This window comes from Pseudophryne corroboree, chromosome 2 (genome assembly GCF_028390025.1).
Source record: "Pseudophryne corroboree isolate aPseCor3 chromosome 2, aPseCor3.hap2, whole genome shotgun sequence".
Classification (NCBI taxonomy): domain Eukaryota; kingdom Metazoa; phylum Chordata; class Amphibia; order Anura; family Myobatrachidae; genus Pseudophryne; species Pseudophryne corroboree.
In genome coordinates, this window is record NC_086445.1 from 442,600,106 (window position 1) to 442,618,197 (window position 18,092).

At 45.6% G+C, this 18,092-nt stretch overlaps 1 long non-coding RNA gene across 1 annotated transcript; it reads left to right on the forward strand.

Annotated features, from left to right (window-relative positions):
* The first annotated feature begins 16,086 nt into the window (after window positions 1-16,086).
* LOC135050868 (uncharacterized) lies at window positions 16,087-17,679 on the forward strand. The gene is made up of 3 exons (XR_010241886.1): window positions 16,087-16,261; window positions 16,562-16,583; window positions 17,593-17,679. It is a non-coding gene; the product is annotated as an uncharacterized LOC135050868 (long non-coding RNA).
* Window positions 17,680-18,092: the final 413 nt, after the last annotated feature.

Here is an 18,092-nt window from a genome sequence, read left to right on the forward strand (position 1 = left end):
CTGTACTATGACATTGGGCATCGGCCTTGGCAGACGACGTTGCTGGCATTTCATCGTCTCGGCCATGACTAGTGGCAGCAGCTTCAGCACGAGGTGGAAGTGGATCTTGATCTTTCCCTAATTTTGGAACCTCAACATTTTTGTTCTCCATATTTTAATAGGCACAACTAAAAGGCACCTCAGGTAAACAATGGAGATGGATACTAGTATACAATTATGGACTGCCTGCCGACTGCAGACACAGAGGTAGCCACAGCCGTGAACTACCGTACTGTACTGTGTCTGCAGCTAATATAGACTGGTTGATAAAGAGAAGATGTCTATGTAACTATGTATGTATAAAGAAGACTGAAAAAAATCCACGGTTAGGTGGTATACAATTATGGACGGACTGCCTGCCGAGTGCAGACACAGAGGTAGCCACAGCCGTGAACTACCGTACTGTACTGTGTCTGCAGCTAATATAGACTGGTTGATAAAGAGAAGATGTCTATGTAACTATGTATGTATAAAGAAGAATGAAAAAAATCCACGGTTAGGTGGTATTACAATTATGGACGGACTGCCTGCCGAGTGCAGAGACACAGAGGTAGCCACAGCCGTGAACTACCGTACTGTGTCTGCTGCGACTGGATGATAAATGATATAAAAAATATATATATATCACTACTGCAGCCGGACAGGTATATATTATATATTATATAATGACGGACCTGCTGGACACTGTCTGTCAGCAGAATGAGTTTTATTTTTATAGAATAAAAAAAAAAAAAACACACAAGTGAAGTCACACGACGAGTGTTTAACTTTTTCAGGCAATCACAATATAAGTATACTACTAACTATACTGGTGGTCAGTGTGGTCAGGTCACTGGTCAGTCACACTGGCAGTGGCACTCCTGCAGCAAAAGTGTGCACTGTTTAATTTTAATATAATATTATGTACTCCTGGCTCCTGCTATAACCTATAACTGGCACTGCAGTAGTGCTCCCCAGTCTCCCCCACAATTATAAGCTGTGTGAGCTGAGCAGTCAGACAGATATATAATATATATAGATGATGCAGCACACTGGCCTGAGCCTGAGCAGTGCACACAGATATGGTATGTGACTGACTGAGTCACTGTGTGTATCGCTTTTTTCAGGCAGAGAACGGATATATTAAATAAACTGCACTGTGTGTCTGGTGGTCACTCACTATATAATATATTATGTACTCCTGGCTCCTGCTATAACCTATAACTGGCACTGCAGTAGTGCTCCCCAGTCTCCCCCACAATTATAAGCTGTGTGAGCTGAGCAGTCAGACAGATATATATAATATTATATATAGATAATAGATGATGCAGCACACTGGCCTGAGCCTGAGCAGTGCACACAGATATGGTATGTGACTGACTGAGTCACTGTGTGTATCGCTTTTTTCAGGCAGAGAACGGATATATTAAATAAACTGCACTGTGTGTCTGGTGGTCACTCACTATATAATATATTATGTACTCCTGGCTCCTGCTATAACCTATAACTGGCACTGCAGTAGTGCTCCCCAGTCTCCCCCACAATTATAAGCTGTGTGAGCTGAGCAGTCAGACAGATATATATAATATTATATATAGATAATAGATGATGCAGCACACTGGCCTGAGCCTGAGCAGTGCACACAGATATGGTATGTGACTGACTGAGTCACTGTGTGTATCGCTTTTTTCAGGCAGAGAACGGATATATTAAATAAACTGCACTGTGTGTCTGGTGGTCACTCACTATATAATATATTATGTACTCCTGGCTCCTGCTATAACCTATAACTGGCACTGCAGTAGTGCTCCCCAGTCTCCCCCACAATTATAAGCTGTGTGAGCTGAGCAGTCAGACAGATATATATAATATTATATATAGATAATAGATGATGCAGCACACTGGCCTGAGCCTGAGCAGTGCACACAGATATGGTATGTGACTGAGTCACTGTGTGCTGTGTATCGCTTTTTTCAGGCAGAGAACGGATTATAAAGTAAACTGCACTGTCCTCACTAGTAAACTCTCTCCACTCAGTCTCTACACTTCTACAGTAACAGTACTCCTCCTAGTCAGCTCCAGTAAATCTCTCTCAGTCTCTTATAATCTAAATGGAGAGGACGCCAGCCACGTCCTCTCCCTATCAATCTCAATGCACGTGTGAAAATGGCGGCGACGCGCGGCTCCTTATATAGAATCCGAGTCTCGCGATAGAATCCGAGCCTCGCGAGAATCCGACAGCGTCATGATGACGTTCGGGCGCGCTCGGGTTAACCGAGCAAGGCGGGAAGATCCGAGTCGCTCGGACCCGTGAAAAAAAACATGAAGTTCTGGCGGGTTCGGATTCAGAGAAACCGAACCCGCTCATCTCTAGTTAGTAGCTGATTGGTTAGTGCTTTATCTCTCTTCATACTTTGCTAAATCTCCCCCTGTATTACTGGAAAAAAAACTTTTTGAAAATAGTTTGTTCTGCTTCAAAATTCCATTCACTTGACATTTCAGCTTTGCTTATTCAGAAATCAGTGAAGCTAATACCTGTTAACTAGCTTCCATGTGAAATTTAATTTGTGTGTACTCTGAAAGAGTGTTTAGTGCAGCCGGTAACCTTGTCAGCGATCGGAGTAGGAGGTTACTTCCACTAAATGTGGAGAAGATGATGTTCAGCAAAATGAATTATAAATTCCTCCGGGAAGACCTTTACCAGCAATTACCTCCAGAAAGTACACAGGGACCTATGATAGTGGATTGCAGTGGGAACGAATTAATACTGTAAGAAGGAGGATGTACACAGTGAAAGGGGTGAGGAATCGGAGGATGAGGTCGATATCTTGCCTCTATAGAGCCAGTTTGTGAAAGGAGAGATTGATTGCTTCTTTTTTGGTGGGGGCCCAAACAAACCAGTTATTTCAGCCACAGTCGTGTGGCAGACCCTGTTGCTGAAATGATTGGTTTGTTAAAGAGTGCATGTCCTGTTTATACATTATAAGGGTGGGTGAGAGGGACCAAGGACAATTCCATCTTGCACCTCTTTTTCTTCTTTGCATGATGTGCAGTTTGGGGACTAGTTTTTTTAAGTGCCATCCTGTCTGTAACTGCAGTGCCACTCCTAGATGGGCCAGGTGTTTGTGTCGCACACTTGTGTCGCTTAGCTTGGCCATCCAGCTACCTCATTGCACCTCTTTTTCTTCTTTGCATCATGTGCTGTTTGGGGACTAGTTTTTTCTTTTTAACGTAACAATTTTATTAATGTATCACTTCACAGGTCAATAACAGCAGTTTTAGCAGTGAATAGAAATAGGTACATGCGAGGGGCATGGCCTAGTTGCTGAGGAGACTAGACGTGACTGAGGGGAGTTCCTGCAGCTTAGGCCTTTAGGGTTAAATATTCCCACTTTTTGCTAACTCCAGCAGATGCCTTACACATCACTGTCCCCCCTGAGGTGTCCGGGTGTGCGCCGCGGAGTCGGGAAGCAACCTGGGAGCTCCTGTAGACTGCGGACTACCCGTGCTCCATGGATCGGGTCCTTGATTTCCGCTTCCGCCCGCCGCATCCGCCTGCTGCTGACATCCGGGGCTACGGACCCGTCGAGCGGCCGCCCGCTGTCCCCGCTGGAGTCTCTGTCACTGCTGACTGCCTCGTGGGAGCCCTCCCTACCTTCCCAGCCCGCTCTGCAGCCCGCTCTGTGGCTCGGCCTCCTGCCGGAGTGGCCGTGCGGTGGCCATATTGGAGGAGGCATCGCCGAGTCCTTTCCTTTCCCCGAACCTGCCATCTGCTGCCTCGGACCCTGGACTACTCCTAGCCTCGTGGGTGACCCCCGGAGCTGGCTGCTGATCACCGCGAGGTCCGGGGACTGTGTGATTGACCCCCGCGGGTTGTGGCCTGGTCAGGGACCTTTGCATTTACAGTCCAAAGCTGCGGATATCCGTGTGGGCTCTCCTATTGATCTCCTGCACCTGTTGAGGCCCCGTTACCTGCACCTGTCGACCTCCTACACCTGTTGAGGCCCCATTATTCCACCCGTCACCGAGAGAGAGACCACGGCGCTGCTCTTGGTGCTGCCAGTGGAGGAGTTAATTTCCAGCTGCGCCATTGCGGCCACTTGCCTCTCCCTCTCCCAGTTTGTTTCCAGCCTGGCGGTGACTGTCTACTGCTCTGGATCCCCTGACTTGATTTCCCCAGGCGTCTGAACCAAGGTGAGCGCTCGTTACCTCCTATGCACCCCTAGCCGCCCCCTAGTCCCGTTACTGCACCCACTCTGAGGGGATCTACACGTGCTCCTTGGCTGGTCCAGGAACGGTGGAGATTTGATGGTTACTTGTGGGCTGCATTTTTGGCGCATGGGACACCACATCCTCCTGCACCCCCTACCGCGGTGTTCTCCATGCAGTTTCTAAGCTTAGACGCATGGTGAGCCACATGGGGCTCATGGCACCCTAACCACAGCGACCATTTCGTGACAACGGATTCTGTCGCTTATATTGCATTATACTACTATATTGACTCGGGACTCTGTGCCAATAATGTCTCAGAAGAATCATAATAACTCTCAGACACCTAAACCTAGTATCTTGCGCGCTTGGGAGAGAGCCGGTTCCTCAGCTCGGAACTCACCCTCCGCTGATCAATCATCTTATTCTATTGATACCACAGCCTCCGCTGCCCCACTCTCTACCCAAGATATTGTGGCCATTGTTACGAAAACGATTAAATCTGAGATGATGGCGGTCTTAACTGAATTTAGAACCGAACTGGCTGACCTGGGCTCACGTACTGACTCTTTGGAACGCAAAGTCGATGAAGTTTGCCACTTTCAAACTGTAGTTGAACAGGAACTCTCGTACATTCGAGCTGATATGGAAGCGTACAGAGACCACTTAGAGGATACTGACAATTGCAATCGCCGGAACAATATTCGTGTTCGTAACATCCCTGAGAGTGTGTCCACTGAGTCTCTCCCAGAGTACCTGGAGAACCTTTTTCTACAGCTGGTCCCGAATGTCCCTGAGGCCCTCCTTCATCTGGACCATGCCCATAGGGCCCTACGACCTAAACCGCCTCCGAACCAACCACCGCGTGACGTTATTATACGTTTTCACTACTACACTACCAAGGAGCGGATCATGATGGCGGCTAGAGGGACCCCGTTGGTTTCATATGCCGGCTCCCAGCTACAGCTCTTCCAGGATCTTGCTCCCTCTACCCTTAAAAAGTGCAGAGACCTCATCGATGTAACCAAGGTGCTCCGTGTCCATTCCATCAAGTACAAGTGGGGCTTCCCCTTCCAATTGCAAGTCACTCAGAATGGAACTGTTTGCTATCAAAACCCCGACGCAGGGATTTGATTTACTTAAGACTCTTGGCATTTTTGCAGATCTACCCGAAGCGATCCGGAACCAGCTGTCACCTTCTACCTCGGGCCCCAGGGCACCAGCTTCAGAATGGTCTTCCACTTGAACATTCTCTGGTATTTCGTGACATAGCTTTCATTAATGTGATTTCTACTGTTTTGGGTTTCCACACATTATTGTTTGTTTTGTTTTAACATTTGTCCCCCAGGTTTTTTTTTTATTTTTTATATGGCCTGGTGAGTGTAATTTTCCGGGCGGACCTCCTCACTCGGCGACACACTGTGGCCACTTATTTGGCTGTGCTGTGCCGACCGATTGTAGACGTTGTTCGGGCTTTTTCGTAATGTCTCTGTTTCTTGCCTCTTTAACATGTTGACCATTCTGTCACATGGCCCTAGAAGGCTGTCACTCGACCAGGTCCAGCTTGTTAACTTTTGTCCCCCATATTTTCTATATGGCCTGGTGGTTGTGATTCATCGGGCGGACCTCCTCACTCGGCGACATGCTGTGGTCATTTATTTGGCTGCACTGTGCTGGCCGATTGTGGACAATTGCTCAGACCTTTGGTACTGTTTCTGTTTATCGCCTCTAGTGCATGTTAACCGTTCCAGCACCCAGCCCTAGGTGGCTGCTACTCCACCAGGTCCGGCTTGTTATTGTTATCTTTCTCTTAATATGTGACTGGGGGTTCCCCGCTACTGGGCTTACTCCGTCTAGGCTGTTTAGCTGGTTCATTGCATAATTTTTGGCGGGTTAATTCTCCATTTTTTTGTTTTCTTTACATTGTTCAGGTAGTTTTCACCTTTACTCAGTTCCTGATATTATTGACTATTATGTTCCATTGATCCCTTCTGCCTAGGTTACTCAACATCCCCACATTTCCCTTAATGCTCCAAATTAGTCATCCTTTTTTATTCCCCTGTCACGTGGTCACTCCCTTTGTATCTTCCTTTGTATGTTTCTCCTCTTTCTCTTAGCTCTTTTGCTACAAGCCCAAGCCCCCCACCAAAGGGTGCTCCCGGACGGCGCTTACCCTTTCCTTGTTGGACCCGGCCCTTATATAGGTAAGGGTCTCTCCCTTCTGTATTTCTATGCAGATTCTTTCCCGTTTTCTCCTTCTCCTTCCTTCTCTTCTCACCACTTCTGTTTCCATAGCCGGTCTGGTCCCTTCCTGCCCATCACTTTGCATTATGCACGCTCTTTCCCACCATGACTTTGTGTTGGTTAATGCTAATGGCCTCAACTCTCCTACCAAACGCGCCATGGCCATTCAATTATTTAATAGACAGAAATGCAATATTGTCTTACTCCAGGAGACCCATTTTAAATCCCCCCACCCCTCTATGTCCTGTAAACAATTTCCACATGTTTATTACTCAACTATGCCTGCCATGCATAGAGGTACGGCTATCATGTTACGCCGTGGTCTTCCCATAGTGGTACATGATACCATTTCGGACGCCCAAGGCCGCTATGTTAGTCTCTCATGTTCCTATGGTCAGGTTCCTCTCATTCTAGCTTCCATATATGCACCCAATGCGCAGCAGGGTTCCCTTTTCATTGCCTTTTTCGGTGACCTATCTCGGCTCCCTACTGGTATGACTATTATTGGGGGTGACTGTAATGTTACTATGGACCCTCTTATGGACAGATCCCATCCTGGCGCTGCTCCTCATACCCCTACTAAATTGGCTAAACTGCTACAATCTCAGTTATCACTTTATAATTTGTATGATGGCTGGAGAACTTTGTATCCTTCAGCAAAAGGATTTACACATTACTCCTCCCCTTATGATCTCTGTACTCGGATTGACTATGTCTTTGTTGATCGTGCCACGACTCAGAGGCTCCTCGGTGCTCAGACGCTACCCATCTCCTGGTCAGATCATTCCGCTGTGCTATTTGAGCTGTCCACTCCTTCCTCACCCCCCCCCCCCTTCCCTGCTTGCTCTTGGCGCTTCAATGAATCACTTCTCCTCAAGAAATGCACTATTGTTGATATCACTACTGCATTGACAAATTTTTATACTGACAATGCATCTCCCGATATCGCTCCCTCGGTGTTGTGGGAGGCACATAAGGCCACCATTTGTGGCCATCTCATAAGTCTTTCCTCTGCCCAAAAGAAAAGTGAGACACAGCGTATCAGACACTTAGAAAAGGAACTCGCTGCACTGACCCATTTGCACCAGCGCCGCCCCAAGAAAAAAACATATTTCAAGCTGTTGGCAGTTAAGGGCCAACTGACTCAAATTCTCACACTAAAGCAGTCAAAGCGCTCTTGTGGGAGCATCAGAGGTTCTATGAGAAGTCTGATAGAGCTGACACCTTGCTGGCCCGGAAATTGCAAGCGAAACCTACTCAAAACCGCATTGTCACCATACGATGCGCTGACGGTTCCACTACGTTTCATCCGACGGTAATGGCTTCTCAATTTCGAGACTATTATTCACTCTTATATAACCTTCCGCCTACCGCTGATTCTGACTCTCATCTGGCCCCCGGACAGCAACAATATTTATCCTCTTGTTGTCTTCCCAAACTTTCTGAGCCGGATTTGATGAGACTTAATGCCCCCATTTCTGTAGAAGAAATCTTGGCGGCCATTAAACAACTTCGCCGCTCAGCAGCCCCTGGTCCTGATGGTTTTACCGCCTTATATTATAAAAAATTCACTGCCCCCCTGCTTCCTGTGCTTACATCTTTATTTAACTCAGTACTGGACGGAGGTTCATTTGACGAGGCCACCACCAGGGCCAACATTATTATTATTCCTAAGCCAGATAGAGATCTCCTAGAGATGAAGAACTATAGACCTATCTCTCTTTTAAATGTTGACCTAAAGCTCTTTGCTAAAATCCTGGCGAACAGGCTTGCTCCCCTCCTGCCCTCCCTCATACACCCCGACCAAGTTGGCTTTATCCCAAATAGGCTGCTGACAACACTAGGCGCCTCATTGACCTTATCCACCTTGCACAAGACAAGTCCCTTTCAACCCTGGTGATGGCCCTTGACGCGGAAAAGGCCTTCGATCGGGTGGCTTGGCCATTTATACGGCAAACACTTCTCAATATGGGCTTGCATGGGGCCTTTTATAAAGGCGTCGCCTCGCTACATCATAATCCTTCAGCCTCCATCTTGGTCAACGGCCTATCTTCTGATCCCCTCCCTATTAGAAACGGCACTAGACAGGGTTGCCCCCTTTCGCCCCTGCTTTTCGCCCTAATTATGGAACCGCTCGCTGCTAGGATTAGACTGAATCGTAATATATCAGGTATAGTGGTAGGACATCAGAATCATAAAATCGCACTGTACGCTGATTATGTTATCCTCACTCTTACGGATCCTCATGTCTCCCTCCCTAACCTGTTGGGGGAGATCACGACCTACAGTCGTTTTTCAAACTATAATCTTAATTCAGATAAAACGTAAATCCTGGCCCTACATGTTGCGGACCCGGAACTCCGCCTTCTTCAATCTTCTTTCCCATGTACCTGGCAAACTGACAGACTCAAATACCTGGGCATATATTTGACTAAAACCTATTCTGATCTCTATGCTGCCAGAGTCTGGATGCACCTAGAGGCAGCCACACTTCGGACGTACTCTTCTTACTACCTCTTATGGTGTGCGCCGAAATATCGCCCACCTGCTTCTTCTTTACTACCCACTGTACGTTTTACCCTATCTATGTGGGACTTTTGTTCACGGCTTTACCAGTTATGGTCCCTTCATCCCCTCTTAACTCCCTTATGGAACAACCCTAGTTTTTCGCCGGGGGCAGATCATTTAGCATTTGACTCATAGACGGATAAAAATATACTGTTCCTTCTGGATATCGCTCCCCTTCACTCATTCCTAATGTTTGCTGATCTGCAATCCCGCTTCTCCCTCCCACACTCAGATTTTTATCAATACTTACAGATACGCCACTTTTATAACTCTATCCCCGGTCCTCTCACAGTGAGGAGTAAGTCGGGTTTTGAATCCTTATGCCATAATTGCCAGTCCACTAAGGGTTTACTTCCGGCTATATATCAAATATTGCTTGCTCATAATCTACCCCAAAAAGAAGCCCACGAAATAGCTTGGGAAAGAGAGGTGGGTGAGACTCTGACTATCGAGGAGTGGTCTGATATCAAAATGGAAATTTCCAAGAGCTCCATTTCGGTTCGGATTAAAGAAAATTCTTACAAATCATACTATCGCTGGTACTTGGTACCTACGTGCCTCCATTCAATATATCCTTCCTGCTCGGACGGCTGTTGGAGACAATGTGGTCACCGTGGAACCCTGCTGCACATTTGGGGGAGTTGCCCACTGATTAAGGGGTACTGGACCAAGATTCATAAGCTAATCTTTGATATTCTTGGTCTGTCAATCCCGACATCTCCTTTCTATACTCTACTATCCCGTCCATTACCTCACACTCCTCGCCGACATCAGAAACTAGTTAAGCATATTCTAAACACGGCTAAGTGCCAAACTGCGACTAACTGGAAGTCTGTACTGCCCCCTACTGTTCCTGCAACTATTAACGCTATTTGGCATACCTACAGACTAGAATCACTGCGGTACTTCACGACACTCCCGCTCATTTTATTGCAACCTGGACTCCCTGGACAACACATTGTGGAGCTGAACCACCGTTAGCCACCATATAAATTTTAGTTTTAATTGGGGTTATACACATGGCTGTGCCGGTTTACACTTGTGTTCATTCGGTATTGCCGTGTCGTCTGATACTGGCACTTTGGACCGGCCGGCTATACCCCCCCCCCTCTCCCCCCTTTTTTTCTCCCTATTTCTTTCCTTTCTCTTTCTGCTATCTTATGTTTCTATCTAGCTTTCCTTCACATCGATATCTCATTAAGTAGTATGCCTCAGCCTTCCATTGGCTTCACCGCCTATACGCTTCCTGTTATTGTTCACTAAGTTCGGGCATACCTGACTGATTCCTTTGTCCCTCTTTCTTTTTACTTAAATGCTAATACATTGTTATTGTTATGTTCCGAACAAGTACAGTAGGGTGTAGTATGGTATGCCGGCGGCCGGTCTCCCGGCGACCAGCATACCGGTGCCGGGATCCCGACCGCCGGCATACCGTCAGCGTGGCGAGCGCAAAGGAGCCCCTTGCGGGCACGGTGGTGCGCGTGCACCACTCTATTTATTCTCCCTCCAGGGGGGTCGTGGACCCCCACGAGGGAGAATATCTGTTGGTATGCTGGGTGTCGGGATCCCGGCACCAGTATACTGTGCGCCGGGATCCCGACATTCGGCATACTGAAGACCACCCGTACAGTACGTGCTCTTTTTTTTGTCAAATGGATTTTCTGCATATCAATCTTGTTGTTAAACTCTAAAAATGAATAAAAAAAAATTCTAAAAAAGAAAAGAAAAAGAAAAAGGTACATGCAAGTAACCAAGTCAGTCAGTAGAAAAATCATCAGTACCAATTAACATCAGATCCACGATGTACAATCAGGTGTGGTAATGAACATTGGCCCTCATTCCGAGTTGATCGCTGAGATTCATCGCATCGCAAATGTACGAAAACTAAGTGTCTGCGCATGCGCAAAAGCGTAAATACGCATGCGCGAGTACATACGTACGACATTAGTGCAAAACTGCCAAATTTAAACCAACACGTAACTGGCAAACGAAAACGAGGAGTGGCGGAGGCGTGGCGGAGGCGTGGCGGAGGCGAGACTTCGCAATGCTCCGACATGGGCGTGAAAGTGGGCGTACAGTGTGGGAGTATGCAACTCGCAATGGGCGTGTTTTTCGCAATTATACCTTGTCGCTGTTAAATCTAACATAGGAAACCGTAGCAACCTTCACGCAGCAGCCGAGTAGGTCTGCAGTTACTCTACATTTGCGAAGTACTGTTACCAAGTGTGTATGCAGTAATTAGCTGTTAATTGGAGAGCACATTCATCTGATGGCCAATTACTAGCTAATTACTGCGCAGATGAAAGTTAGCAAATAGCAATTGTCTGAACCAACATTACATGTTTATTCTACTCACATATAAATCACACACACTGCCAAATAAGGTTGTTTTTAGTGTTAAAGTTGGTGTGTAAACATTTTTTTTTGAATGTTTGTAAGAATAACAAATACAAACAAGTGAAATAAACATTTAAATGTAAAGCTGCAGCATTTTTGCTAAAGAAACCCACAACCAAATAATGCAGCATACCCTTTCATTTTGTCAGAAATGTAACATTAATTTTTGTTTATAATATTTTATAATGTTTTAAATGATGTCCTGTTGATCAATAGATAAAACTAAAAAGTGTTGTGTCAGTTTACTTAATATGGACATTAAAGTGTGGTGCAAAGCATACCTGTATTTGTTGGATGATGCAATTTTGTGGGAGAAATTGCAGATTGGTCCACAAGTGTCTATATGCTGACCTAATTTTTATGGAACTAACATTTTCCTAATGCATTACCTTGAATAAATTGCACAATTTGTAAATAATTTTTTTTTATTACTGTAGTAAGATTTCACAACATGAAAACAACATGGCTACACGTGAGTCTCACAGGCAGAGATGGACCAAGCAGCAAGCATATGGCACTGACACAAATGATAGAGCAGAACTTAGTACTCTGCAAAATTCAGCTTCTGACTAAATTATAATTTGTAATCAAAAATAATACATATTACACACCCTGCCACACAAAAATTTGGACACAACTGAGAAAGAATTAGGATCCACCACACAAACACAACAATACATAGCACACTAGTAAGAGGAAGATGGCTCTGGTGTTTATACCCAAAAACTCACAGGCTACAATACCTCCAAACATAAATAATACATTTCACTAAGAGGGAGTTATCCATTCTGGCCACACAAGCCAACTCCAAAATAACATAGAGGCAACATGAAAAACATGGGTGCTGGCCATCTGGAGAGACATCACTTTCTTTTTTTTCTCCCCGCCTGAGGCTATTCTTCTTGGCTTGGTCTGCGGAGCGACCTTCGTTGGGCCTGCCCAGTGGGCTGTTCTTCCTGGGCAGGGGCAGGGGAGGGAGCCGATGTGGGTGGCTCTCTGCCACTGTGGGCAAGGGAGACAGCGATGGCCTGGAGCCCTTGCAAGATGTTATTTGCAAGGCTTTGGAATGAGGAGGCAAGTTGTTCTTGGCCCTGCCTGATCTCTGCCAGACCTTGGCAGAGTTGAGCAACACCTTGCTCAACACTGGTTCGGTGCTCAGTGAGCCGGACAGCTATCTGGCTTACCTCCCGGAGGATCCCGTCTTGAAACGCATTTAGGCTCTCACCATACCTAGCGATTTCAAGCAGGATCTCCGGGATAGCAGAGGGTTGGGTGGGGGGGCCAGTAGGAACCTGCAGAGGTGGGATTTGTGGCCCCACACTGGCAGACCCACTAGGTCCCTCCACCTCAGCCTCAGCCACATAACCCTCCTGTGACTCAAACTGATCATCCCCCTGTGCTGTGTTTTGTGGCAAGCAAATAGAAGAATGTGTGGGAAAAGAGTACAATAAAAAATTAGATTTAATTTTATAAATACTGTTTAAATTGCAGACAAATACATGTGTAAACTTACCTGGCAAGTCATGTCCCGTCAGGATCTCAGGCAGGTCCGTGTCCATATTAGACACCCCTTGTGCCTCCTCATAACTGACACAGGCCATCGCCATCTCCTCCAAGTCTGTATACTCCACAGCGACAGATGGTCCTCCCCCTGTAGCCCTTGAGGCATTCCACTCCGCAGACCTCTTTGCCTTCAGGCGGGATTTGAAGTCGGCCCACCTACATATGTATTGTGAAAGAGGGGCAAAGTAGAGTATTATTATTTGTGTATGTAAATATCTAGGACACATGTTCGGCTTCTGTTTGCTATACATAACATCACATGTCACTACATTTTTAAGACAACTTAGCACAGAAAAAGGACTGGCAAGATGCACTTACCGTCGTCTAACTTCCTGCGATGTTCTGACGACAGAGCCAACTTCATTCACAGAATTTGTGATGTCCCTCCAGATGCGATCTTTTGTAGCAGCACCCATGTTTTTGGGGCCTCTATGTACTTTGGACATGGCCTGCGTGACCAAGACACGCAACTCCCTCTTAGTGAATGCTGGCTGTCTTTTCTTACGTCTGGAGGTAGCCTGTGAGGTTTCTTCCTGCTGCTCCTCACCATCTTCCTCCTCACTAGCAGCTTCTGTCTGTTGTGTTTGTGTGGCTAATGCTGATTCCTCCTCAGTTTGTCCAGTATGTGTGTGTGGCAGGGTATCCCCACTCAATTGTTGTGGCTCAGAAGCAGACATTTGCAGAGTACTAGGTCCTGCCTCTTCACAATCCGCAGAGGCGTATTCCAACATCCGCTTCTGGCACTCTAGGCGTTTTTTCGCCAATGCCATCTGCTGCTCTGCAATGCTGGCCATCTCTGCTGCTATTTCCTCACGAGAAGCCATGTTTGCGATGACGTGTGTACGCCGAGGTGTGTGCTTATTTATACCTACGTGCGGGGCGTTCATTCACACAGGTGTACAGTGTTAATCTTGGTAATGATTGCACTGCTTATTTAAGGGCCTACTTTGCACGCTGTGAGTGTTGGTAGTTTGGAGTTTGTATTTGTCAGTTTGGAGTTTGTTGGGCTGTGCGTGAAGGTGCTATTGTGCTTTTCAGAGTGAGTAATTGTCAAGCATACATTTGTCCGTTTGTTCGCGTTTTGAATATAGACGGCATAGCATCATTTTTGCGAAAATCCGTTTGTGAGTATTCGTGCATTCGTCTTGTTCCTAATTTTTAAATTTTTTTTTATTTTTGAGGATTATTTGTAATTCTTTTTATCACATATATATTTGGTTTGTCCATTTTTTACACTAAACCTGTGCTTCATTGTTGCAGTTTTGTGGACTAATGTTACTATGTTGTTTTTACTGTAATTTTTGTTCTCTGGTAGGTTTTTTTTTTTGGGTGAAGTAACCCCTTTGTGTTGATTTCAAGGAGTGTGATCTATAACTCGAATTTGCCTGTTGTTTTCTTTGGAGCAGGTAAGTGCCCTTTGCCTGTGTTGGTGCCTGTTTGTGTGAATGGTCTCTATGTTGTTTTTACTGTAATTTTTGTTCTCTTGTAGGTGTCTTTTTTTGGGTGAAGTAACCCCTTTGTGTTGATTTCAAGGAGTGTGATCTATAACTCGAATTTGCCTGTTGTTTTCTTTGGAGCAGGTAAGTGCCCTTGGCCTGTGTTGGTGCCTGTTTGTGTTTGTTCAAAGTGTTTTGCTTATGTTTGTCTGCCATCTTGATAATAAATGTTAAATTTATTTCAAGGATTGTTGTGCAAAGTAGTGCTGTTCTTGCCTGTACTAGCTACTAAAGGGATAACTTTGGTTGTTGTTTTGTTATTTATTTTTAGCCTATTTTGCTTAAATTTTTCGTAGGTGTTTGTGATGTGTTTGATGCTCTGAGTATTGTTTTTTTTATTTTTTATATTAAAATGATTTTAAAATATGTAGGTTTCAAACTTTTAATTTGTTTTTTTCCTTTTTGTTTTCATTTTCATTTTGATCCTGAATTGAACACAGAAAATATGTCTTATGCTCCTGCAGTAAGTTGACACCCCCTTTTTAAAAAAAAGTTTTGTTGTATATTTTTTGAGCTTTGCTTTTGTCTTATTCAACATATCTGTTATATTTTTTTTAAGTGTGTGATGTCAGTGTTTATCGCAGCAGAAGCCCTACCTCCCCAACCCACGGCAGCACTCCCACCCCAACCGCCAGCCCCACAACCACAACCGGCTCCTCATCAACCAAGGCAACGGAGGCGTGCTAGGCCACCAATTTTCCAACCCCGTGTCCTACTTTTTGGGATGCCAGATGATGTTGTTGTGCGTAGATACAGGCTGCCACCACATCTAATCCTAGACACTCTCTCCATAATAGAGAGTGATCTGGAGTCTTCAATTCGGTATCCTACAGCAATACCACCATTGACACAATTCCTTGCTGTGTTACATTTTTTGGCTACAGGCTCTTATCAGCATGTGGTTGGAGACCTGGCTGGCATGTCGCAGGGCCAGTTCAGTAAGGTCCTGCGGCGTGTCTGCCAGGCTTTCCTAAAGCGTGTGAAGCAATTTATTGCTATGCCTTTGGATGTTGGTGCCCTAGATGTGGTGAAGCGGCAATTTGAGGAAGGTGGTAGTCGCTTCCCACATGTTATTGGGGTTGTGGATGGCACACATGTAGCTATTCAGCCACCAAGACATAATGAAGAAATTTTTAGAAACAGGAAACTGTTTCATTCTCTGAATGTAATGGTTGTTTGTGGGCCATCCCTCCAGATCCTTTCCCTGAATGCAAAGTTTCCCGGAAACTCCCATGATGCGTATGTCATTAGACAATCAGGGATATGGCACAGATTAAGATCAAGTCAACGAGCAGACATGTGGTTATTGGGTGAGTTGGCCCACTATTTTTTGCCTAAAATTACTTTTTTTTACCAAATATACTCTTTCTAATTTTTTATTCTCATCAAACAGGAGACCGTGGATATCCTTGCACCCCCTGGCTCATGACTCCTTACCCTAATCCCAGGCCAGGACCACAGATGGCATTTAACTCCGCGCTTACTGCCACTAGGCAGCTGGTGGAGCGCACAATTGGGGTCCTTAAAGGCCGGTTTTGTGTGCTCCACCGCACTGGTGGCGACATCATGTATTCGCCGGAGATGGCAAGTAAACTAGTGGTCCTGTGCGCTATACTACACAACATCGCGGTAAGGAGTAGCGTAGAGCTTCCTCAGACAGAGGAATTGCCTGATGAGGAGCCAGGGGTTGTCCGACACTTCGGTGGGGGGAGTGTTACACGGAGGGGGAGCCAAGTCAGGGCAAGCATTGTTGCAGAATATTTCAGGTATAGTTTTTTTTTTATTCTTACAAAAAAAACACAGTATGCTTATGTTCATTTTGAAATTTTGTATTTTTTAAAGCTATTGTAAGGTCATTGTGTACTTATTTTGGTGTGTGGGAATCTGTAATATTTTTGATCAAAAATATCCGTAAACAGGTTAAGCTTACAATGTGTTATTTGCAAATATAATAATGTTATGTTGCTAAATAGTGTCCTTATTTGTTTTCTTTCCTAAAAACATGTTTTTTGAAACAAACACACAAACAAATGAAAATTAATGTTGACCACTTTGTGACTGTCCAGCTGAATGATCACACAAACTGTGGTGAGTACACAGATATGTTTCGAAATTTAAACAAAACTGTGTGTGTCTGTGTCTGTGTTTGTGTTGGGCTTTTTTTTTTAATTTTTTTAAATTTTATTCCTTCTGCGACTGCGTATTTCCGCTCGTGCGATTTAACACTCTGCTCTTCCCAGCATTGCAAAGATCAATAAAGTTATTAGAAATGACAGCATAGATTTTGGACCAATCACATGCTAACAGACACTATAAATATATGCCCAAATAAGGAAAACGCCATTGCCATGATGCGTGCGGCACCTTTCACCAGGCGGGAGCTCCGCGTCCTGGTTGCGGTGATGGACCGCCGCGTAGGCCGCGTTGGGCGCTTCAGCCCAAATCGGGTTAAGCGCGAGGCCTACGCGGAGGTCCGCCACCTACTGCGGTCTCGCGTCCGCAGCAGGCGGACAATAATCCAGCTGGAGAGGAGATGGAGTGATCTCCGCAGGAGGACTCCAGAACTGTTGGCGGAGATTCGCCAGCAAATCAGGGAAATGCATGCACGCAGTAAGTTACATTACATAAGATTATTAGCATAAAAATAGCAAATTTACACTAAGTGGTAGGCTAATAGCAACACTGAGTGACCAATTTATAAAAATAGGACAGTGTGTGTGGTTAGGGCAAACAGTACTGACTGTGTCAAAGTGTTACCAAACAAGTGCATGTTGTACAGAATTAATACCCAGGCAGGAAACTGTACCCAAAAACTTGATCAGTGGTGTCTATATAATAAGGTGGCTTGAATAGTGATCTGGTGATGTTGCCTAGAGCAATCAATATGACTCAATGGAATAGATTAAGGAATGAGCGTCCAAATAATGTATTTGAAACATTTTGGTTGCTGGGGCCAACATGAAGAGGATTTTAAAATGTTTTGTTAAAATAAAAAATAAAAAATGTTTTTTTTACATGGAACAGAACAGTGTAATTTACAAATGTTTAGTATGTAATTTAACATGCAAATAAAATTTACCAACAAATATCATTATAGGACGACCACAACGGCAAAGACAGCCAGTGAGCCCACATCAGGCAGCTTCTCAGCCCCCTTCCCCTTCTCACTCCCCCTCCACTTCCCAGTCCCCCTCCCCTTCGCACTCCCCCTCCACTTCCCAATCCCCCTCAGCTTCCCAATCCCCCTCAGCTTCCCAATCCCCCTCAGCTTCCCAGTCCCCCTCAGCTTCCCAGGCCCCCTCAGCTTCACAGGCCCCCTCAGCTTCCCAGGCCCACTCCCCTTTCCACTCCCCTTCTCAGCCCACCTCTCCTTCTCTTTCTGTGACCCCTTCTCCTCCTTCCCAGTCCCCTTCTCCTTCTACTTCCAACTCCCCTTCTCAGCCCCCCTCACCCTCTATTGGCCTAACATTCTCTCCGCCCCCCTCGCCCTCTCAATCAGACCCACCCTCAGAAATTAGATTCCCAAACCCTCCTCCTTACCCTATCTCTCCTCCTTCCCCAAACCCTCCTCCTTCACCCATCCAGCCTCCTTCCCCC